General features: G+C 44.2%; 1 pseudogene; it reads left to right on the top strand.

Annotated features, from left to right (window-relative positions):
- Positions 1 to 24,135, top strand: part of LOC103247719 (uncharacterized) — a 29,901-nt pseudogene extending 5,766 nt beyond the window's left edge.
- Positions 24,136 to 25,318: the final 1,183 nt, after the last annotated feature.

Here is a 25,318-nt window from a genome sequence, read left to right as displayed (position 1 = left end):
CTTGCTGCACTTGTATCCGCTCAGCACACACTTACTGAGTGCCGAGTGTCTCTAGCAGAGAGGGGCTCTAGTCCCCGGGGTCCCACCCTCCACAGACAACAGCAGCACTTCGAGGGACAGAGGTGCACAGAACAATGTGGGGGCCCTTCTGTTGGAGAGGCAGCTAGGGAGGGTCCTTAGAAGAAGTGACAGCTGAGCTGTTCTCTGAAGGGTGAAGCTGAATTACTTGAAGTTTAGGACAAAGGAGTGTTTGGGGAAGTGGAGCCTATAAGCCAAAAGCATAATGACTTGTCCAGAGAAGTGTAACAAGTTCCATATTGCTTCTATGCCAAATGTGAACAGGAATCAACAAAGGAAAGAGCAGGATCCCAGAGCCAGGGCCTTGGATTTCACCCGCTGGCAATGGGAATGTTCACTGGGAATTTTGGGGGTCAAAACATGAAAGTGTTTTCTCTTAGCTCCAATTCTCTCTGTCTCTTTCTGTCCCTCTCTCTCTCCCTTATCTTTAATTTTTGTATTATCCTAAGAAAACACAGATGTGTCAGACATGGGGATTAGCAGCTTGCCTCTTTCTGGATGACTTCAGGGGAGCACTTTGGCCTATGTGAGCTTACAATAATTCAGGAATCTTGCCAAAAAAAAGTCATGGTAGCAGAGGTTAGAAAATCTCCTAGTATTTCTTCTGATACTTTGAATTCATGATTAATATGTTTAATCTTCATCTTCTGAAAGGTCACCAGGTGCACAGTGAGACCATAAAGGGGTTCTGTTTCTGTGGTTTGTGTCTTCAACAGTCGGTGGTTTTGCAGCAACAGCATTGCATGTTGGTTTTAGGCTGATGATGCTCAACAGTGGACAATTCTCTTCACCTGCCTGGGCCCCACTGCCCACCCTTCCATACAGTGCAGGGTCACAGCTGAACTCTCTGAGACACGTTGCAGGATCTCAGCTTCTGAACTGTCAAGTGTCTTCTAGGTGAAGGCTTAGTCTCATAGCCTTTGTGGCTTCCTCCAGGTAACACTTGGTTTTCTGACCTAACCCTGGTATTTGTGTGACACAAATGTGAATGTGCTCCCTGTGGCAGCGCTGAGGAAGGATTCAGTCATCACAGATGCCGAAAGGCAAACGCAGTGTGCTTTTTTCCATCATCTCCAGTCCTGTATTATTTTTACACATCAGCCCATTTGAAAAAGAAAACAAAAAAGCCTCCTGTTAGAATTAAATCCCTTCTGGAGATAATGGGTATTTTTAAAATCTTTAATTTTGTTTATAGTCACATTTGCTCCCAGTGCCGGCCAGGATCCACTAGAGGGCAGACACACCTGTGTGTATTTGTGTGGTGCTGGCTGAGTGGTAACAAGAACAGTGCCTGCCAGGATCCACTAGGGGGCAGAGACACTGGTGTGTACGGTGGTGCTTGCTGAGTGGTAATAAGAACAGTGCCTGCCAGCATCCACTAGAGGGCAGACACACCCGCATGTATTTGTGTGGCACTTGCCAAGTGGTAACAACAGTGCCTGCCAACATCCACTAGAAGGCAGACACAACCCTGTGTATTTGTGCAGCGCTTGCTGAGTCGCAATAAGAACAGCGCCTGCCAGCATCCACTAGAGGGCAGACACACCCGCATGTATTTGTGTGGTGCTTGCTGAGTGGTAATAAGAACAGTGCCTGCCAGGATCCACTAGGGGGCAGAGACAACCCTGTCTATTTGTGCAGCACTTTCTGAGTGGTAATAAGAACAGTGCCTTCCAGCATCCACTAGAGGGCAGACACACCCGCGTGTATTTGTGTGGTGCTTGCTGAATGGTAATAAGAACAGTACCCGCCAGCATCCACTAGAGGGCAGACACACCCGTGTGTATTTGTGTGGCGCCTGCTGAGTGGTAATAAGAACAGTACCCGCCAGCATCCACTAGAGGGCAGATACACCCACGTGTATTTGTGTGGCCCTTGCTGAGTGGTAATAAGAACAGTGCTTTCCAGCATCCACTAGAGGGCAGATACACCCGGGTGTATTTGTGTGGTGCCTGCTGAGTGGTAATAAGAACAGTGCTTTCCAGCATCCACTAGAGGGCAGACACACCCACGTGTATTTGTGTGACACTTGCTGAGTGGTAATAAAAACAGACACCCTGCCCTCCTGGAGCCAACCTCCAGTGCCCAGGCCAGTGGCACCAAGTAAGAAAAGCTCAGTTTCCATATCTGCATCAGCTACACAGTGCTCTCACACAGGAGGCATCAGCCAGTTTTCTCAGTTAAAGAGACAGAAGCAAAGTGTGTTCTCACTACTTTTTCTATGTACCATGTTATCTAATGTTTTAACTTAATTGAATGAATAAACTCCCTATGCAACTGGACACATGCATGGAAAATTCACAAACACAAAAACACAAAATAGAGTATTTTGCCAAGAGAAAATTTCTTTGATATGTAAATTTCACTTTTTTCTACCTTTTGGTGATTTTAATGTAATGAAATTGAGAAGTCTGTGCCTCTAAAAGACTTTTTAAAGAGCATGGTATTTCTCCATTTTGAAAAAAAATGGTAAAATATCTTCTACTATAGATAAAAGTTAATTGGCTGAGAGTAATAAACAGAAGATTTAAAAATGACTTTTACCCCCGCTATTTTGTCAAGGGCTACAGTGAATTACACACCCTGGCTTGGGTTTGCACACTACGTGCTGGAAGCCAGCAGTCATGCAGGCCATGCTCTCCCACACTTAGAAAAAAAGCCCATGAGAAAGAGCTCCATCAAGTTCACACAGAATGACCTCAGCAAGACCTGGAAAATGCTCAGTTCCACAAAATACCTGTGTCTAAATCCTTTCAGCGCACAGCTCTGGCATCAGGTTCCTGTGAGGACAGACCCCAAGATGGATTTCTGGTTGGAGGCTGCTGCCAGAGGAGACAATGTGACCACAGATGGCTCATGCTGCTCCCATGCTGCAGGAACCAGTGACTTGGGAGTCCTGCTCACTGTCCTGTTGGGGAACTGCAGAGATTCACCCCAGCTGGGTGGACTCTGCTGTGTCTCCTGTCAAGAAGCTCCTCAGCTTACCTTGGTTTTTCCTTTTTAAAATTCTCTGATGTTTTCCTCTCCAGTGGGGGCTGCATCTCACCTTAGAAGAAAAGATTTTCCAGCCGGGTGCTGTGGCTCATGCCTGTAATCCCATCACTTTGGGAGGCCAAGGCAGGCAGATCACAAGGTCAGGAGATTGAGACCATCCTGGCTAACATGGTGAAACCCTGTCTCTACTAAAAATATAAAAAATTAGCCATGTGTGGTGGTGGGCACCTGTAGTCCCAGCTACTCTGGAGGCTGAGGCAGGAGAATGGCGTGAACCTGGGAGGCAGAGCTTGCAGTGAGCCAAGATCGAGCCACTGCACTCCAGCCTGGGCAACAAAGCGAGACTCCATATCAAAAAAAAAAAAAAAAAAAAAAAAAAGAAAGAAAGAAAGAAAGAAAGAAAGAAAGAAAGAAAAGAAAAAGAAAAGCAAAAAGAAAAGATTTTCCAACTAGGGGCTGTCTTGGTAGCTGGTCCAGAAGAAGGTTTCCTCTCTCTGGAGTGAGGTCCAGCCAAGTAACTCCAGCAAGAACTCTCACTGAGTGGGGCTGCATCTGCCCTGTTCTCCTCCCATCCTCATGCAGACTGTGGAAACCCATTCATGCCCTATGTAAAGTCCTGCATCTTGGACTATAAAATGGCAAAAACCGAATTTAAAATAGATGATTATATTGACTCTATAAAGAAAAGAAAATTCTGAGGTAGACAATTGGTAAGCAAGCAATTATGTGTAACTTGTTAAAACACTAGGGTGTTTATTTGTCTCACTGATTATTTTCTGTTTAACAGGAGGGAGCCAGAGGGAGAGAAAAGTGGCTGGGAATTGAGAGGCATAAGATCACCTCAGTCCAAACAATTCCATGTAAATGATGATGTGAGGTGGGCTACTGGCAAAAGTCCCTGGAAATCCTCACAATCTCAGCTTTTAACTTCTGTAAAATATTATGTCATTTATGATCTCTTTAACAGATAACTTTTTTTCTAATTATAAAAGTGTATAATCTCTTTGGAGGATCTTTGGTAAATATAAAATGAGTTGGCCAGGCGCGGTGGCTCACGCCTGTAATCCCAGCACTTTGGGAGGCCGAGATGGGCGGATCATGAGGTCAGGAGATGGAGACCATCCTGGCTAACACGGTGAAACCCCATCTCTACTAAAAATACAAAAAAATTAGCCGGTCGAGGTGGGGGGCGCCTGTAGACCCGGCTACTCGGGAGGCTGAGGCAGGAGAATGGCGTGAACGTGGGAGGCGGAGCTTTCAGTGAGCCCGGATCGCACCACTGCACTCCAGCCTGGGTGACAGAGCAAGATCCGTCTCAAAAAAAAAAAAATATATATATATATATAATGAGTTATAAAAGAAACAAAAATTACTCATAATTTTATCACTCTAATTTTGAAAATTATATTACTGCATTTTTAAATAAATGTAGAAATTTTAGATTGTACTATATATTATTGTATCTGTTTTTCATTCAATATTAGATTATAAATGTTTTACATGGCATAAACTATATATGTAAATCAGCTATTTCCACACCTGGATGCATGATTTAACCCTCCTTATACTGTTAGCCATTTAAATGATTTCTACTTTATCCTATGAATAACACTTCAACCAGTCATTATTCTTATATATAGCTCATTCAGTCACTCATAATCTTGTTGAGCATTTATTTATAATTTAATTGCCTATTACCTGAGTGGATTGTGGTTATATGTTTATATGCTTATTCCAAATACAGTGCTAAGATTAGCATTAGAGACAGGAAAATATTTACGGGTTTTGAAACTAGAAGGAGCCAAACAAATCCATGATCCAGCTTCGCATACTCTCACCCACCCTTAGTTCTCTTACACAGAAAGTGAACACAATGCTGTTTTTCTTGTGGCATCACTGTGAAGTTAAAGGAGACACCGACTGTACTTGCAGCATTACACGGACAGCAGGAGGCTGGGCCCCCACCACCTCTAAGGATAATCACAAGTGGATGCCCCATGATCCTACTCTCAGGATGTTCATATGCCATATGCCCTGTGAGTGTCACTTACCCAGTGAACACATATTTGTTGATTATAAATTCTTTACATGTTCACAAATCTGTTTTTTAAAAAAGGTACAATTATGAAATTAAAAGTTAACTAAAGGGGGATGTTTTCATTATCTCTGAAATTTAACCCCCCAAATCTAGATTGTAAAGCAAGGAAATGTGTTACGGCCCGACACTTGCCATCAATACTTTTTCGATGTTAGTGGGCAGGGGAGGGTAGTGGAAGAGAAGGAATCAGAGCTCTGATGGGTGCACATTGTCTTCCCTACAAATCCATTTCTTGTCCGGCCTTCCTTCCTCAGTGGGGCTGCTCTATCCTTTTACACACATTTGAACTGCTCCCCTGTGGGTCATTCTCATTTGCTTTACTTCCTAAATTCCATGGGACCCACATTTAAGAGGAGAGGGGAACCACTTTGGAACTGGAGGAAGTTCACCTTACATGATATGACTGCCTCCTTCCTCTACAGTGAATGGTCTCTGGTGTCCCTGGGTGTTCAGTTTCTTTCCAATCGTGTGTTACTGACTGTTCAGGTGGCAAATGGCCCATGACCTTTATGGTATTAAAGAGAAAAAAAATAAAAAGCTGTGTTTGTTTTAACTTTTTATTTTAGCTTTGGGGGTACATGGGAGGGTTTGTTATATAGGTAAACACATCTCACAGGGGTTTGTTGTACATGTTATTTCATCATCCAGGTATTAAGCCCAGTACCCAATAGTTATCTTTTCTGCTCCTCTCCCTCAAGTAGACCCCAGTGTCTGTTTCCTTCTTTGTGTTCACAAGTTCTTTTTATTTTTTTAATTTTTATTTTTTTAATTTATTATTATTATACTTTAAGTTGTAGGGTACATGTGCATAACGTGCAGGTTTGTTACATATGTACACTTGTGCCATGTTGGTGTGCTGCACCCATCAACTCGTCATTTACATCAGGTATAACTCCCAATGCAATCCCTCCCCCCTCCCCCCTCCCCATGATAGGCCCCGGTGTGTGATGTTCCCCTTCCCAAGTCCAAGTGATCTCATTGTTCAGTTCCCACCTATGAGTGAGAACATGCGGTGTTTGGTTTTCTGTTCTTGTGATAGTTTGCTAAGAATGATGGTTTCCAGCTGCATCCATGTCCCTACAAAGGACACAAACTCATCCTTTTTTATGGCTGCATAGTATTCCATGGTGTATATGTGCCACATTTTCTTAATCCAATCTGTCACTGATGGACATTTGGGTTGATTCCAAGTCTTTGCTATTGTGAATAGTGCTGCAATAAACATACGTGTGCATGTGTCTTTATAGCAGCATAATTTATAATCCTTTGGGTATATACCCAGTAATGGGATGGCTGGGTCATATGGTACATCTAGTTCTAGATCCTTGAGGAATCGCCATACTGTTTTCCATAATGGTTGAACTAGTTTACAATCCCACCAACAGTGTAAAATTGTTCCTATTTCTCCACATCCTCTCCAGCACCTGTTGTTTCCTGACTTTTTAATGATCACCATTCTAACTGGTGTGAGATGGTATCTCATTGTGGTTTTGATTTGCATTTCTCTGATGGCCAGTGATGATGAGTATTTTTTCATGTGTCTGTTGGCTGTATGAATGTCTTCTTTTGAGGACTGTCTGTTCATATCCTTTGCCCACTTTTTGATGGGGTTGTTTGTTTTTTTCTTGTAAATTTGTTTGAGTTCTTTGTAGGTTCTGGATATTAGCCCTTTGTCAGATGAGTAGATTGCAAAAATTTTCTCCCATTCTGTAGGTTGCCTGTTCACTCTGATGGTAGTTTCTTTTGCTGTGCAGAAGCTCTTTAGTTTAATGAGATCCCATTTGTCAATTTTGGCTTTTGCTGCTGTTGCTTTTGGTGTTTTAGACATGAAGTCTTTGCCCATGCCTATGTCCTGAATGGTACTATCTAGGTTTTCCTCTAGGATTTTTATGGTATTAGGTCTAACATTTAAGTTTCTAATCCATCTTGAATTAATTTTCGTATAAGTAGTAAGGAAAGGATCCAGTTTCAGCTTTCTACTTATGGCTAGCCAATTTTCCCAGCACCATTTATTAAATAGGGAATCCTTTCCCCATTTCTTGTTTCTCTCAGGTTTGTCAAAGATCAGATGGCTGCAGATTTGTGGTATTATTTCTGAGGACTCTGTTCTGTTCCATTGGTCTATATCTCTGTTTTGGTACCAGTACCATGCTGTTTTGGTTACTGTAGCCTTGTAGTATAGTTTGAAGTCAGGTAGCGTGATGCCTCCAGCTTTGTTCTTTTGACTTAGGATTGTCTTGGAGATGCAGGCTCTTTTTTGGTTCCATATGAACTTTAAAGCAGTTTTTTCCAATTCTGTGAAGAAACTCATTGGTAGCTTGATGGGGATGGCATTGAGTCTATAAATTACCTTGGGCAGTATGGCCATTTTCACGATATTGATTCTTCCTATCCATGAGCATGGTATGTTCTTCCATTTGTTTGTGTCCTCTTTTATTTCACTGAGCAGTGGTTTGTAGTTCTCCTTGAAGAGGTCCTTTACATCCCTTGTAAGTTGCATTCCTAGGTATTTTATTCTCTTTGAAGCAATTGTGAATGGAAGTTCATTCCTGATTTGGCTCTCTGTTTGTCTGTTACTGGTGTATAAGAATGCTTGTGATTTTTGCACATTAATTTTGTATCCTGAGACTTTGTTGAAGTTGCTTATCAGTTTAAGGAGATTTTGGGCTGAGACAATAGGGTTTTCTAAATATACAATCATGTCATCTGCAAACAGGGACAATTTGACTTCTTCTTTTCCTAACTGAATCCCCTTGATTTCTTTCTCTTGCCTAATTGCCCTAGCCAGAACTTCCAACACGATGTTGAATAGGAGTGGTGAGAGAGGGCATCCCTGTCTTGTGCCAGTTTTCAAAGGGAATTTTTCCAGTTTTTGCCCATTCAGTATGATATTGGCTGTGGGTTTGTCATAAATAGCTCTTATTATTTTGAGGTACGTTCCATCAATACCGAATTTATTGAGCGTTTTTAGCATGAAGGGCTGTTGAATTTTGTCAAAAGCCTTTTCTGCATCTATTGAGATAATCATGTGGTTCTTGTCTTTGGTTCTGTTTATATGCTAGATTATGTTTATTGATTTGCGAATGTTGAACCAGCCTTGCATCCCAGGGATGAAGCCCACTTGATCATGGTGGATAAGCTTTTTGATGTGTTGCTGAATCCGGTTTGCCAGTATTTTATTGAGGATTTTTGCATCGATGTTCATCAGGGATATTGGTCTAAAATTCTCTTTTTTTGTTGTGTCTCTGCCAGGCTTTGGTATCAGGATGATGTTGGCCTCATAAAAAGAGTTAGGGAGGATTCCCTCTTTTTCTATTGATTGGAATAGTTTCAGAAGGAATGGTACCAACTCCTCCTTGTACCTCTGGTAGAATTCAGCTGTGAATCCATCTGGTCCTGGACTTTTTTTGGTTGGTAGGCTATTAATTATTGCCTCAATTTCAGAGCCTGCTATTGGTCTATTCAGGGATTCAACTTCTTCCTGGTTTAGTCTTGGAAGAGTGTAAGTGTCCGGGAAATTATCCATTTCTTCTAGATTTTCCAGTTTATTTGCATAGAGGTGTTTATAGTATTCTCTGATGGTAGTTTGTATTTCTGTGGGGTCGGTGGTGATATCCCCTTTATCATTTTTAATTGCATCGATTTGATTCTTCTCTCTTTTCTTCTTTATTAGTCTTGCTAGCAGTCTGTCAATTTTGTTGATCTTTTCAAAAAACCAACTCCTGGATTCATTGATTTTTTGGAGGGTTTTTTGTATCTCTATCTCCTTCAGTTCTGCTCTGATCTTAGTTATTTCTTGCGTTCTGCTAGCTTTCGAATGTGTTTGCTCTTGCTTCTCTAATTCTTTTAGTTGCGATGTTAGAGTGTCAATTTTAGATCTTTCCTGCTTTCTCTTGTGGGCATTTAGTGCTATAAATTTCCCTCTATACACTGCTTTAAATGTGTCCCAGAGATTCTGGTATGTTGTATCTTTGTTCTCATTGGTTTCAAAGAACATCTTTATTTCTGCCTTCATTTCGTTATGTACCCAGTAGTCATTCAGGAGCAGGTTGTTCAGTTTCCATGTAGTTGAGCGGTTTTGATTGAGTTTCTTAGTCCTGAGTTCTAGTTTGATTGCACTGTGGTCTGAGAGACAGTTTGTTATAATTTCTGTTCTTGTACATTTGCTGAGGAGTGCTTTACTTCCAATTACGTGGTCAATTTTGGAGTAAGTACGATGTGGTGCTGAGAAGAATGTATATTCTGTTGATTTGGGGTGGAGAGTTCTATAGATGTCTATTAGGTCTGCTTGCTGCAGAGATGAGTTCAATTCCTGGATATCCTTGTTAACTTTCTGTCTCGTTGATCTGTCTAATGTTGACAGTGGAGTGTTGAAGTCTCCCATTATTATTGTATGGGAGTCTAAGTCTCTTTGTAAGTCTCTAAGGACTTGCTTTATGAATCTGGGTGCTCCTGTATTGGGTGCATATATATTTAGGATAGTTAGCTCTTCCTGTTGAATTGATCCCTTTACCATTATGTAATGGCTCTTTGTCTCTTTTGATCTTTGATGGTTTAAAGTCTGTTTTATCAGAGACTAGTATTGCAACCCCCGCTTTTTTGTGTTCTCCATTTGCTTGGTAAATCTTCCTCCATCCCTTTATTTTGAGCCTATGTATGTCTCTGCATGTGAGATGGGTCTCCTGAATACAGCAGACTGATGGGTCTTGACTCTTTATCCAGTTTGCCAGTCTGTGTCTTTTAATTGGAGCATTTAGTCCATTTACATTTAAGGTTAAGATTGTTATGTGTGAACTTGATCCTGCCATTATGATATTAACTGGTTATTTTGCTCGTTAGTTGATGCAGTTTCTTCCTAGCCTCGATGGTCTTTACATTTTGGCATGTTTTTGCAATGGCTGGTCCTGGTTGTTCCTTTCCATGTTTAGTGCTTCCTTCAGGGTCTCTTGTAAGGCAGGCATAGTGGTGACAAAATCTCTAAGCATTTGCTTATCTGTAAAGGATTTTATTTCTCCTTCACTTATGAAACTTAGTTTGGCTGGATATGAAATTCTGGGTTTAAAATTATTTTCTTTAAGAATGTTGAATATTGGCCCCCACTTTCTTCTGGCTTGGAGAGTTTCTGCCGAGAGATCTGCTGTTAGTCTGATGGGCTTCCCTTTGTGGGTAACCCGACCTTTCTCTCTGGCTGCCCTTAAGATTTTTTCCTTCATTTCAACTTTGGTGAATCTGGCAATTATGTGTCTTGGAGTTGCTCTTCTCGAGGAGTATCTTTGTGGCGTTCTCTGTATTTCCTGGATTTGAATGTTGGCCTGCCCTACTAGGTTGGGGAAGTTCTCCTGGATGATATCCTGAAGAGTGTTTTCCAACTTGGTTCCATTTTCCCCCTCACTTTCAGGCACCCCAATCAGACGTAGATTTGGTCTTTTTACATAATCCCATACTTCTTGTAGGCTTTGTTCATTTCTTTTTCTTCTTTTTTCTTTTGGTTTCTCTTCTCGCTTCATTTCATTCATTTGATCCTCAATCGCTGATACTGTTTCTTCCAGTTGATCGAGTCGGTTACTGAAGCTTGTGCATTTGTCACGTATTTCTCGTGTCATGGTTTTCATCTCTTTCATTTCGTTTATGATCTTCTCTGCATTACTTACTCTAGCCATCAATTCTTCCACTTTTTTTTCAAGATTTTTAGTTTCTTTGCTCTGGGTACGTAATTCCTCCTTTAGCTCTGAGAAATTTGATGGACTGAAGCCTTCTTCTCTCATCTCGTCAAAGTCATTCTCCATCCAGCCTTGATCCGTTGCTGGCGATGAGCTGCGCTCCTTTGCCGGGGGAGATGCGCTCTTATTTTTTGAATTTCCAGCTTTTCTGCCCTGCTTTTTCCCCATCTTTGTGGTTTTATCTGCCTCTGGTCTTTGAAAATGGTGATGTACTGATGGGGTTTTGGTGTAGGTGTCCTTCCTGTTTGATAGTTTTCCTTCTAACAGTCAGGACCCTCAGCTGTAGGTCTGTTGGAGATTGCTTGAGGTCCACTCCAGACCCTGTTTGCCTGGGTATCAGCAGCAGAGGCTGCAGAAGATAGAATATTTCTGAACAGCGAGTGTACCTGTCTGATTCTTGCTTTGGAAGCTTCCTCTCAGTGGTGTACTCCACCCTGTGAGGTGTGGGGTGTCAGATTGCCCCTAGTGGGGGATGTCTCCCTGTTAGGCTACTCAGGGGTCAGGGACCCACTTGAGCAGGGAGTCTGTCCCTTCTCAGATCTCAACCTCCGTGTTGGGAGATCCACTGCTCTCTTCAAAGCTGTCAGACAGAGTCGTTTGCATCTGCAGAGGTTTCTGCTTCGTTTGTTATTGTTTACTGTGCCCTGTCCCCAGAGGTGGAGTCTACAGAGACAGGCAGGTTTCCTTGAGCTGCTGTGAGCTCCACCCAGTTCGAGCTTCCCAGTAGCTTTGTTTACCTACTTAAGCCTCAGCAATGGCGGGCGCCCCTCCCCCAGCCTCACTGCTGCCTTGCCGGTAGGTCACAGACTGCTGTGCTAGCAATGAGGGAGGCTCCGTGGGTGTGGGACCCTCCCGGCCAGGTGTGGGATATGATCTCCTGGTGTGCCTGTTTGCTTAAAGCACAGTATTGGGGTGGGAGTTACCCGATTTTCCAGGTGTTGTGTGTCTCAGTTCCCCTGGCTAGGAAAAGGGATTCCCTTCCCCCTTGAGCTTCCCAGGTGAGGCAATGCCTCGCCCTGCTTCAGCTCTCGCTGGTCGGGCTGCAGCAGCTGACCAGCACCGATCCTCCGGCACTCCCAAGTGAGATGAACCCAGTACCTCAGTTGAAAATGCAGAAATCACCGGTCTTCTGTGTCGCTTGCACTGGGAGTTGGAGACTGGAGCTGTTCCTATTCCTGTTCACAAGTTCTTATCATTTAGCTCCCACTTATAAGTGAGAACATGCAGTATTTGGTTTTCTGTTCCTGAGTTACTTTGCTAAGGATAATACCCTTCAGCTTCATCTATATTAATGCAAAAGACTTAATCTTGTCCTTTTGTATGGCTGCATAGTATTCCATGGTATATATGTAGCACATTTTCTTCATCCAATCCGTGATTGATGGGCATTTGGGTTGATTCTATGCCTTTGCTATTGTGAATAGTGCTGCAAGGAACATTTGCATGCATGTATCTTCATGGTAGAATTATTTATATTCTTCTGGGTATATACCCAGTGATGGGATTGTTAGGTCGAATGGTAGTTCTGCTTTTAACTCTTTGAGGAATCACCATACTGTTTTCCACCATGGTTGAACTAACTTACACTCCCACCAACAGTGTATAAGTGTTCACTTTTCTCTGTAACCTTGCCAGCATCTGTTATTTTTTTACTTTTTAGTAATAGCCATTCTGATTGGTGTGAGATGGTGCCTCACTGTGGTTTTGATGAGCATTTCTCTAGTGATCAATGATCTAGAGATTTTTTTCCATATGCTTGTTTGCCATGCTTGTGTTTTATTTATTTATTTATTTATTTATTTATTTATTTATTTATTCTTTTTGAGACAGAGTCTTGCTCTGTCAGCCAGGCTGGAGTGCACTGGCACTATCTCCACTCACTGCAAGCTCTGCCTCCTGGGTTCACGCCATTCTCCTGCCTCAGCCTCCCAAGTGGCTGGGACTACAGGTGCCTGCCACCACGCCCGGCTAATTTTTGGTATTTTTAGTAGAGATGGGGTTTCACCGTGTTAGCCAGGATGGTCTCGATCTCCTGTCCTCTTGATCCACCCGCCTTGGCGTCCCAAAGTGCTGGGATTCAGCCTCAATCTTCAGCACATAGCTAACCAGTTACCCCAGCATCATTTATTGAATAGGGACTCTTTTCCCCATTGCTTGTTTTTGTCAGAAAAGCTGTGTTTCTAAGGCTTTGCCCAACATACTTTTAACTTTTGACCACATCTTTTCCCCAGTCAATAGGCTCCAGGAAATGCGACAGGATTCTTGGAAATAAAGAGCTGACCCGGCCGGGCGCAGTGGCTCATGCCTGTAATCCCAGCACTTTGGGAGGCTGAGGCGGGTGGATCATGAGGTCAGGAGACTGAGACCATCCTGTGAATGGTGAAACCCCATCTCTACTAAAAATACAAAAAATTAGCCGGGCGTGGTGGCGGGCGCCTGTAGTCCTAGCTACTCGGGAGGCTGAGGTGGTAGAATGGCATGAACCCGGGAGGCAGAGCTTGCAGTGAGCCAAGATTGCGCCACTGCACTCCAGCCTGGGCTACAGGCGAGACTTCATTTCAAAAAAAAAAAAAAGAAAAAAAGAAAAAAAAAAAAGGAGCTGACTCTGAGACAACAAGGTGAACACAGCCAACCTACCGCATAATAAGTAAACAAAATGTGTATCTTTCATTCAATATTAAACAATGATAGACTGAGTATGTAAGCATGTTACCATCACAAGTATGAAAGTGCCTAACTATGACTTAAACTGTAGAGCCTCAGATTTTAGATCTGGAAGAGCCATGGGTTTTAATCCATGCTGGGAGAGGCTCAAGGTTACTCTGGAGAAACACGCAGTTTGGGGAGGCTGGAGACTGAGGGGTGGGCTCGCATTCCCCAGCTCCTTCAATGAGTCTCATCTGTTTTATAAATCAGTTTTTGGAAAATGATTCAAACAAGTCAACCCAATTCCCTATTATTTGGTCAAAGCCATCAGCCCTCAGGCCTCTTGCCACTGCAGCTGTGGGCTCCCACTCTCCTCCTGCTCTCCTGCTCAGGTTGGGGCAGCCAAAGACCTTCTCTTGCTGGGGAGAGAGGTTAGGGAGGGACCATTTTTTGATTACTTGAGGGTGTGGTTCAGTTGTAAACAGTGTAAGTTTTAGAATTTGTGTTATTGTGATGGTGATGACCAACTGCAAAATATTTCCCATTTGCCTTGCAATAACAAGAGCATGTATTTTACGCAATTGAATTTTTTGGATCCTACTTATTTACTTACTTTACGTTATTAAGAATATTGGCATTTGAGCAGAGAAGAGTTCTAATTTTGCATCAGAGTCAAAAGTGAAAATGAAAGGAACTGACCCATGAAGGAACAGGTATGAGCTGTTTACTTCACTCCTGCCCGTCCTGGTTGATGTTCAGCTCTGGCCCTGCATCCCACTTTCAAATGTGGTGGATGCCTCACCTAGGAAAGGCCATCCCCACGCTGGCTCCCTCTGCTCACCCAACTGTAGTTACTTCTCTTAATCCCCCATGAATGCTGTTTTCTAACTTGGGTGTTTCCTGTAATAAAAAGATATTGTTGCACCACTTATTGAGGACTTTTTGGATGCCATGCTAAGCATTTCATAGTCACGAGCTCATTGTACAAACTACCCTTTATAACACTCCTATGAATTTATATTCCCATACGAATTGATCTGAGGAAGTGGCATGCTGGAGAGATTAAGTAATTAAATGACAGCATACAGTTAATTACTGAAAGGATTTGGGTTTGGACCTGGATCTGTGATTCAAACACTCATGTCTATAATCACAAGTGTTGCCATATCATTTGCATCAGGATTTAGAATCTCTGCTGGCAGGCCTGGGAAGGCACATCGTAACCAATAAGAGGTAAATGCCACATTTAGTTCTGCACACAGTGCAGAACCACTGCACTGCCTCTCAGAGAATGCCAGGCGCTCCTGTGTTTGTCTCAATGTCTCCAGCTTGAATTGCTTCACCCCTGGCTCTTGGCAATGCTGCTCCTCTCTCCTGCATGGATCACCTGTTCCTGGAATTCCTTTCTCCCATTTCTTAGGCTGCCACTTTACTGTAGCTTCCTGATCTAAAGTAAAGCTTTGATGCTGTGCATGTCCCAAAATGCCTGTGCACTATTCTCACGCTGGGTTGACGGTTTAGTTGGGTTTAAAATACGTTTATTTCTCTCAGAATGTGAAGGCAAAATTTCATTTTCTTATTATATCTAGAACTTCAGTGAAAAATTTCAGTGCTATTTTCGTTCTTGATTCTTTGCAGGTGATCTTTTCCTTTCACCTCTCTGGAAGCTTTTCAGATCTTTATCTCTGATGTTATCATATTTCACAATAATGTGCTTTAGTGTAGAAGAACTTTGAAATTCATTTTGAGGGGAACTCAGATCTTTTAAATCTGAAAATTCATAAACTTTATTTCTGGAAAATGTTCTTGATTTTTTTTTTTTTTTGAGACGGAGTCTGGCTCTGTCGCCCAGGCTGGAGTGCAGTGGCCGGATCTCAGCTCACTGCAAGCTCCGCCTCCTGGGTTTACGCCATTCTCCTGCCTCAGCCTCCCGAGTAGCTGGGACTACAGGCGCCCACCACTTCGCCCGGCTAGTTTTTTGTATTTTTTAGTAGAGACGGGGTTTCACCGTGTTAGCCAGGATGGTCTCGATCTCCTGACCTCGTGATCCGCCCATCTCGGCCTCCCAAAGTGCTGGGATTACAGGCTTGAGCCACCGCGCCTGGCCTGTTCTTGATTTTTGAGTTATAATTCACATAATACATTTTACCCATGTAAAGTGTTCAATTTAGCACTTTCTGGAAGTAGCACAGACTTCACCACTATTTAATTCTAACATATTTTCAGCACCCAAGAAAGAAACTGCATTTTCCATTTTTTCCTCCTCCAACCTCTGGCAATCATTCCTTTTTGAGGCTGAGTAATATTCCACTGTGTGGAAATACTTCATGTTATTTATTCGCTCATCAGTTGGTGGACGTTTGGGTTGTTTCTACTTTTGGCTATTATGGATAATGCTGCTCTACAAGTTTTTGTGTGGACGTATGTTGTTAATTCTCTTCAGTATGAAGACTTGAATAGAACTGATGGATCAAAGAGTAATTCTATGTCTCACTTTTTGAGGAACTGCCAGACTGTTTTCCAAAGCAGCTGTACCATTTAAATCCCATTGATTTCTTTTCTGACATTTTTATTCTTTCCGTCTGCTTTTATTTTTTTCTTTTTGTGAAATTCTATTTTAAACTCTGAAGATGAATCAGGAAAATCAACGCAGCTTCTTCAACAAATGAATTACAAGAAAATGATATATAGGAGATACAGGGGAAATGTATAAATTATATAGACTTAAAAACACATCAGCTAATCACAATGTATGAATTTTATTTGGGAATATAGACAGAACAGAATCGACTATGTGTTTCTGGTGGTTCTGAAAGGTTATTGATATACAGGGGTTTGTTATATTCATGTTTATTTATATATATGTTTAAAATTCTCCATATAAGGGTTTTTAAAATTCCATTGGAAGCCTCATGTTTTAAAATGTACTCAGAATTTGTTTTAATCAGGGATGTTAAGACCTGCAGACATGGAAGTGACTGTCCCATGGAAATATGTTCATACTCACAGATCCCTAGAAATAGGAGGCACAGGGAAGCCCCAGGCAGAGGCAGGAGAGGGGAAGGCATGGGCAGGAGACTCTGCTGTGATCTCTGTGGGACAGCAAGGGCAGGCAGGGCAGGCAGGCTTAGGCTGTCCAGCGTTAATAGCTTCAGCAGGCTCTGGGGCATAGGGGCCATTTCTAGTTGCCTAGTACCTCACCCTGTGATGATTAAGGAAGGGCAGTATTGTCTTCTACAGTATCAGAGCCAGATAAAGTAAGTGGTTAGAAGTATGGGTTCTGAATTGGTAGTTTAATTGTCTGGCCTTGGGAAAGGCAATCCTTTCCCAGTAAACACCAGATGCTAGAGCATTGAGAAAACAGAAAATAAGAAAATATAATGAATGCATTCTGTGTGCACAGATGGAGTCTTCCTTTGCTTTCCCAAAGGAAGAGTCCACAGGAGCCTGGCACTCTTGGACCTGAGGAAACCCTGAAAACGTTGGTATCTGCAGATCCTCTCCAAAAAGAGGTCGCCAATCTCCTAAGACTGCAAGCCTGACCCTAGCATTCTGGGAGCCAAGAGGGTGAAAGAGTCTGCGGATCTCCCTGCTCAGTAAATTGGCTTTCACTAAATACTGTCTTTGCATAAGCAGCATTATCCAGTGTCCTGGAGCCTTAGAAAAGTTATGTTTCAATGTCTGAAGAAAATAAATTGTTTCTTTTTCCGATGTCAGGGAGGAGCATTTGACTGCTAGTGTGGACTGAGGGATCTTAGGATCACAGTCTTCCCAATGTGCTTTGAACCCACCCTCTGTGTCTGCCTCACTATCTCCTCTGCTTACCTAGACACTTGGGAACCCTAACACAAGCACTTCTAGGAGTCTGTGGTGTGACTCAGCTGCCTCTGTAGGCATCTCTTGGGGTTAAACATTTTCCACTCTGCTAAGTCAGTGCCGTCTATTCTTCTGCTTCATCTTCAGAAGACCCTGAGCCCTTCTTCACCCTCCTTGCCCCACCCTCCACACCAAGTCCATGGTGCCCTTGAGGCTATAGGGTTGCTGCCATAGGATTTTTGTATTGAGTGCTCTCATTCCAAGCAACTGTGAGAGATTTCTACAGCAGGGCCTCCGGGTTCCTGTCAAATTAAATTGTAGTTGAGTGTTGGGTGCTATTCAAGAAGAATCCCCCTTTCTCCTTCCTAACAGAGCCCTGAATTATTCAGTCACATGGTTTGAAACATGGGGTGGGTCCTGGTTTACTTAACCTTACCAGCACTGACTCACTCTGTGTCACAGTTATTGGTTCCAAGGTAGGTGCATAACTGAGGCTCATGCCAGGTGCCACACAGCACTCCCTCAGACCCCCTAAAGGACTTGGGGATGGGCAAGGGCCTGAGTTGTTCCAATTAGAGTCAAAATCAAGTTGTGCTAGGTTGTTAGGAACAAGAGTGTGCTTGTTCATGCTCCCTCTTTGGTGAAGAATGCAACCTCAGAAATTGTTCCTGGAGATTTTGCCACACGCAGAATTATTCTGACTTCACTGAAGGCAGAGCAGAAGATTGGGAAGAGACTGAGTTCTGGTAGCATCCATGAGCTTCTGTGCTCAGATTCACCCTGAAGCCTGGCCTGCTTCTGAACTACCCACCTGAGTCAATACATTCCCTTGTATTTAAAGTCAAATTGAGCTGGATTTTTAGTTACTTGCACCTGCAGGTGTTCTGTGATGCTGGTACTGTGAGTTTGCATCTGAGAATATTTACAGTGTTGCTCTCATGGTTGAGTCAATCATTTCAAGGATGTTCTGAGGGTAAAAAGAATGATCAATTGTGAAGCAGTGAATTGTGCTGCCAGGCACAATTCATTGGACAATAGAAAGCCTCATTTCCTGGACAGTAGAAATGACCATTGTTCATAAATTACATATCTCGTTTCTGTCTCAACCTCTTATTTTTTCATATGCAAAGGAGGTAAGGCAATCCAAATAAGTCCAGCAGCTAATATGCCTCTCAGGCATGATCCAAAACAGAATTGAATTATGTAAGCCGTGTTAAAATTCATCATCATCATTCATATTTCTGAATATTTAAATTAGAAATTCTGAAAAAGTAGTTTGTTTCAGAGGTAGTTTGGATGTATGTAGGTATTTTTTCAGGATCAAAAGTTTATTTTTTATTATCTAATTGAGTTTAATTTACATATAAAATTTAGTTATTTTAAGTGTACAAATCAATGCATTTTGATAAATATACATACAGTCATGTACACGATACTACCATTAAAATACATTTCATTACCCCCAAAATTCCCTTGCATGCTGCTGTAGTCAGTGACCCCTGCCCCACACCACAGCTCCCAGCAGTTGCTTCCTTTCACTCTAGTTTTGTCTGTCTTAGAATATGATACAGGCCACATGCAATGATACAAGTCTGTAATCCTAGCACTAGATTGAGAAGGGGGGAATCACTTGAGCCCAGGAATTTGAGACAAGCCTGGGCAACATAGCAAAACCCCATCTCTAAAAAAAAAAAATACACACACACAAATTAGCCAGGTGTGGTGGCACACCCCTGTGGTCCCAGCTACTCAGGAGGCTGAAGAATCACCTGAGCCTGGGAGGTCAAGGCTATGGTGATCTGTGATCACATCACTGCACTCCAGCCTTGGTGATAGAGTGAGATGTTGTCTCAAAAAAAAAAAAAAAAAAAAAAAAAAAAAAAAAAAAAAAAAAAGAATTTGATAGAAATGGAATCATATAAGAATATTCTCTTATACCTAGTTTCTTTCATGTATTCTAATGCCTTTGGGATATGTCCATGTGGTTTCCAGTGTATATGTCATTCTTATGTTGGGCAGTAACCATTGTAGGAATATATTACAGCTTATCTATTCTTCAGTGATAGGCTATTTTAAAAATATTTGACTATTAAGAAGAAAGTTGTTATGAATACTTATATTCAGGCCTTTGTGTCAACAGATTTTCATTTCTCTTGGTTGAAAACATAGGAGGAATTTTTTTTTAAGTTATGGATTTTTAAATGATTGTCAGTTGTCAGTTACTTTAAAAAAATGTAAATTCTTAAATTTAAAAGTTTAGGATGTCTGACTACCCTGACAAAAACAAGCAATGAGGAAAGGATTTCCTATTTAATAAATGGTGTTGGGAAAACTGGCTAGCCATATGCAGAAAACTGAAACTAGATCCCTTCCTTACACATTATACAAAAATTAACTCAAGATGGATTAAAGACTTAAACGTAAGACCTAAACCCATAAAAACCCTAGAAGAAAACCTAGGCAATATCATTCAGGACATAGGTATGGCCAAAGACTTCATGACTAAAACGCCAAAAGCAACGGCAACAAAAGCCAAAATTTACAAATAGGATTTAACTGAACTAAAGAGCTTCTGCACAGCAAAAGAAACTCTCATCAGAGTGAACAGGCAACCTACAGAATGGGAGAAAATGTTTGCAATCTATCCATCTGACAAAGGGCTAATATCCAGAATCTACAAGGAACTTAAACAAATTTACAAGGAAAAAAAAACCATCAAGAAGTGGGTGAAGGATATGAACAGACACTTCTCAAAAGAAGGCTTTTATGTGGCCAAAAAACATATGAACAAAAGCTCATCATTACTGGTCATTAGAGAAATGCAAATCAAAACCACAGTGAGATACCAACTCATGCCAGTTAAAATGGCAATCTTTAAAAAGTCAGGAAACAACAGATGCTGGAGAGGATGTGGAGAAATAGGAACGCTTTTACACTGTTGGTGAGAGTGTAAATTAGTTCAACCATTGTGGAAGACAGTGTGGCAATTCCTCAAGGATCTGGAACCAGAAATACCATTTGACCCAGCAATCCCATTACTCGGTATATTCCCAAAGGATTATAAATCATTCTACTATAAAGATACATGCACACGTATGTTTACTGCAGCACTATTCACAATAGCAAAGACTGGGAACCAACCCAAATGCCCATCAATGATAGACTGAATAAAGAAAATGTGGCACATATACACCATGGAATACTATGCAGCCATAAAAAAGAATGAGTTCATGTCTTTTGCAGGGACATGGATAAGCTGGAAACCATCATTCTTGGCTAACACAGGAACAGAAAAGCAAACACCGCATGTTCTCACTCATGAGTGGGAGTTGAACAATGAGAACACATGGACACAGGGAGGGGAACATCACACACGGGGGCCTGTTGCAGGGTCGGGGCCTAGGGGAAGGATGGCTTTAGGAGAAATACCTAACATAGATGACGGGTTGACAGGTGCAGCAAACCACCATGGCATGTGTATACCTGTGTAACAAACCTGCACGTTCTGCTCATGTATCCCAGAATTTAAAGTATATATAAAAAAAAAAAGTCACAGGATGTTTGTGATAGGTCTATTACACTGATGTTGACATCACACATGGTTGACTATGTGGAGACTCCAAGTGAAATTTCTTGCGGTTCTCAGTGTCAGGAAAATATGTATTTCTGGATAAAAACTCAAAAATTTTAGAAGAACATCCAAGTTTCATAGTCTAGAGCTCTAGCACTGGAATCTTTTCCAAATTTAAGGATTAATGATTTACCTAAATCTAAAAATAGTAGATTGCAGATGTATTTAAAGAGTGTGCTTAGGTAGTATGTTTATATATTAAGATTAAAATCATCTTCTAAAGTTTATTAATTCTAATATAACCTTTATTGTTTCATGTAGACATATCTTTCTGATTCCCAGGATAATTTAAACAATTAATTCAAAGCAACTATTAACTTAGATCTAGATTGGGTATCTATTTATGCATTTGAAGCTTTTGATATGTATTTCAAATCAGAAATGTGTGCTGCTCATGGAAAGTTGTGACTTAGAGCTTCAGGTAAGTTTTTTTCATGTGAACATACTGCTTCCAATTGTTGTTATGCCCAGAGCAGACAATTAATAAATACCCTTGGAACTGAATGAGTGAATTAACTGCAAATATCACAATACATCTTCTTAGTGGGCATGATAATTAGACATATTTAGTCCTTGCTGTGACCTAAGAAAGGAATTCTTTTCATTAAATGTTTAATATCTCACCCTGTTCATACAGCTGGAGTTACTGATTCAGTTTGATGTGAATTCAGTCTTATAATAAAAGACCCATCATTATAACCTGCACTTATGCTTCCTATAGTATTGGAACTTCCAACTGGTAGGCAAAATAGATATGCTTCATATTCTGAAAAACCACAAGAAATCTCTCTTTATTCATAATAAACACAGAAATAGGTATTCTATTAAACTGAACAATAGAACTCACTGGGCATGACTGCATAAACTATATCACAAATTGTCTGAGTGTCTGGAAAGGTCAGTGGGCCATTTCGCTCCACGCTGTGCCACAGGCCAAACAGGAGGACTGTCAGTGACTCACTGCCTGGGTCACCCAGGGCAAGTGGTGTTACCCCGAACGTCAAGCTTAACCCAAATCCTTAATCCGTAAATCTAACCCTTAACCCCACACCGGCCAAATCACAACCCCAACCCCAACTCCAAGTCTAGTGCCAGCCATAACCTTAACCTCTAACCCTAACCACTAACCCTTAAACCTAACCCCTACCCAAAACCATTCACCAATGCTAACTTTAACCCCATACCCTACCCCTACCCCTACCCCTAACCTCAAACCCAACCCTAACCCCTAAACCCTAACCCCAATTCTAACCCCAACGCTAACCTTAGCCCTAATCCTTACTCCTAACCCTAACTTCAACTTAACCCCAACCTCAACCCTAACCCTAACCCTAGCCCAAGCCCTAGTCCTAACCCTAGCCCTAGCCCTAACCCGAACTCGAACCCGAACCCGATCCCCAACCCTAAACTAACCCTAACCCTAACCCCTAACCCTAACCCTAACCCCGACCCCGGACCCTGACCCGAACGCCGGACCCTGACCCGAACGACGGACCCTGACCCGAACCCCGGACCCTGACCCGAACCCCGAACCTGAACCCGAACCCGAACCCTAATCCGAACCCGAACCCTAACCCGAACCCGAACCCTAACTCACCCCCCAACCCACTCCCCCCTTCCGGGGCTTCTCCGGCCCCACCCATACCCTGGCCACAGTGCTCTGGGCCCTGTGGTTCCCGGCTTCCGAGGGCGGGCTGACCCAGGGCTCCTCCCGCGTGAAGGGGTGGAGCTTGTGGGCCTTTATAAGGGCCGCTGGCCGGCTGGGTCGGCCTCCTGGCTGGACCTGCGCGCCGTGCACAGGCCGACCGAGGGGCTCCGGAGCCCGCCGGCCTCTCTCTGCCGGTGTCTGTCCGCGGAATTCCGGCCAGGTCTCCCCGCCATGGCTCTCCCGACACCTGGCGACGGCGCCCTCCCGGCGGAAGCCCGAGGACGAGGACGGTGAAGGAGACTCGTTTGGACCCCGAGCCAGAGGGAGGCCCTGCGAGCCTGCTTTGAGCGGAACCCGTACCCGGGCATCGCCACCAGGGAAGAGCTGGCGCGGGCCATCGGCATTCCGGAGCCCAGGGTCCAGATTTGGTTTCAGAACGAGAGATCACGCCAGCTGAGGCAGCACCGGCGGGAATCTCGGCCCTGGCCCGGGAAACGCGGCCCGCAAGCAGGCAGGCGAAAGCGGACCGCCGTCACCCGGTCCCAGACCGCCCTGCTCCTGCGAGCCTTCCAGCAGGATCGCTTTCCGGGCATCGCCACCCGGGAAGAGCTGGCCAGAGAGACGGGCCTCCCGGAGTCCCGGATTCAGATTTGGTTTCAGAACCGGAGGGCCAGGCACCCGGGCCAGGGTGGCAGGGCACCGGCGCACGCAGGCGGCCTGTGCAACGCGGCCCCGGGCAGGTGTCCTCCGCTCCCTCGCCGGTCGCCTTCACCCACACCGGGGCGTGGGGAACGGGGCTTCCCGCACCCCACGTGCCCTGCGCGCCCTGGACTCTCCCACGCGGGGCTTTCGTGAGCCAGGGAGCAGGGGCCGTCGCCCCGCTACAGCCCAGCCAGGCTGCGCAGGCAGCAGGGATCTCCCAACCTGCCCCGGCACGCGGGGATCGGTATTTTGCCTACGCTGCCCTGGCTCCTCCGGAAGGGGCGCTCTCCCACCCTCAGACTCCTTGCTGGTGGCCTCCGCGCCCGAGCCAATGCCGGGGGGACCAGGACCCGCAGCGCCACGGCCTGCCGGGCCCTTGCTCGGTGGGACAGCCTGGGCCCGCCGGAGCTGAGCCGCAGGACCAGGGTGTGCTTGCGCCTCCCACGTCCCAGGGGAGTCCGTGGTGGAGCTGGGGCCAGGGCGCGGCGGCGGCGGCGGCGAGAGACTCCACACCGAGGAGAACCGAGCATCCCGGGGATCCCGGAGCCGGCCCAGGTTCCAGGACGGGGCTGTCTACCGCGCATGCGCGGGTGTGCGGGCAGCCGCCTGGGCTCCGGGAGCAGCCCTGGGAAAGCTCTCATGCGTTTCCACCACCCGACCCCCGCTTTATCCCCCGGACGGCTTAGGGTCCCCACGCCGCCTGGGGACCCTGGCCGGCGGGCTCCCGAGCCCCTCCGTCGGCCTGTGCACGACGCGCAGGTCCAGCCAGGAGGCCGGCCCAGCCGGCCAGCGGCCCTTATAAAGGCCCACAAGCTCCACCCCTTCAGGAACGCGGGAGGAGCCCTGGGTCAGCCCGCCCTCGGAAGCCGGGAACCACAGGGCCCAGGGCTCTGTGGCCTGGGTATGGGTGGGGCCGGAGAAGCCCCGGAGGGGGGAGGGGGGAGGGGGGAGGGGGGAGGGGGGAGGGAGTGGGCGGAGGGTGACGGGGGCGGGGAGCGGGCTTCGGCGGCTGGCTCTCTCCGCCTCTCCAGGAATTCTGCGGGGACTGGAAGCCGCTCTTGGGCCTCGCACGCGTCTTCTTCAGGGAGAAGCCAGCCCGGAAGGGTGGAGTGGAGTGTGGGACTGAACCTCCATGAGAGTCTTGAGCTTTCTGGGCGCTCTCTCCATGAAGGAGGCCGTGCCCGTGGGTGTCGCCGTTGCCGTGATAGTCTCACACACGCAGGTGTGTGGATCGCGTTCACTTCCACGCAGAACACCAGAGCGAAACCCAGGAGCAAAGCCGCATCCCGGGCGTCATGGCCTGAGGATGGATTCCTGCATCCTGCAACATGGGGGGAGTCTCCACTGTGGCTGCTCTGGAAACTGGCAAGGAGAGCGAGGACACGGTGCTGGCCTTCCTTGCTTCCCTGGAAGTTTCTGGGTCCCCGCAGAGCTCGGGAATCAAACAGTCAACATTGTCACGTTTATTTGCTTCCAGTTTCTGGACATTTTCTTGATTTCCTTTCAAATTTATTACGCATTCTGTGAATTCCTGTAACTTCTTGATTTTAATTGTCTGCATTAAATGTTTAAAGTAAAATTATTTTTCTGAAAAGCAGAAATATCCATAGTTGCATATATGATTGAAATATTTTACACAGATTTTCTATGGCATCTATCACCACCTCATGCGAAATTCCAAGTTTTTTCATTTGAAACACCCTTCCCATCAATAGACCATATTGTAATAATTTGTTGTACGTGATTACTTTTATACCATTAGAAAATTAATTATATATTATGTACATATTTTTGAAGTACTGCAATGCAATAAATAGTATATGGTCAGAAGTATTGTTTTCCCTAACATAAACCTAATATGAGTAAAATTATTTACCTGAATTCAGATCTTTTGGCTTCAATTGCCATTCTCTCTCATTAGCACTTCCCCAATCCATAAAAGATATCAGTTGTATTTTTTAATTCATTATTTATTGAAATGGGTT

Source organism: Chlorocebus sabaeus, chromosome 27 (assembly GCF_047675955.1).
Source record: "Chlorocebus sabaeus isolate Y175 chromosome 27, mChlSab1.0.hap1, whole genome shotgun sequence".
Classification (NCBI taxonomy): domain Eukaryota; kingdom Metazoa; phylum Chordata; class Mammalia; order Primates; family Cercopithecidae; genus Chlorocebus; species Chlorocebus sabaeus.
This window is presented reverse-complemented; position numbering and strand designations above follow the sequence as displayed.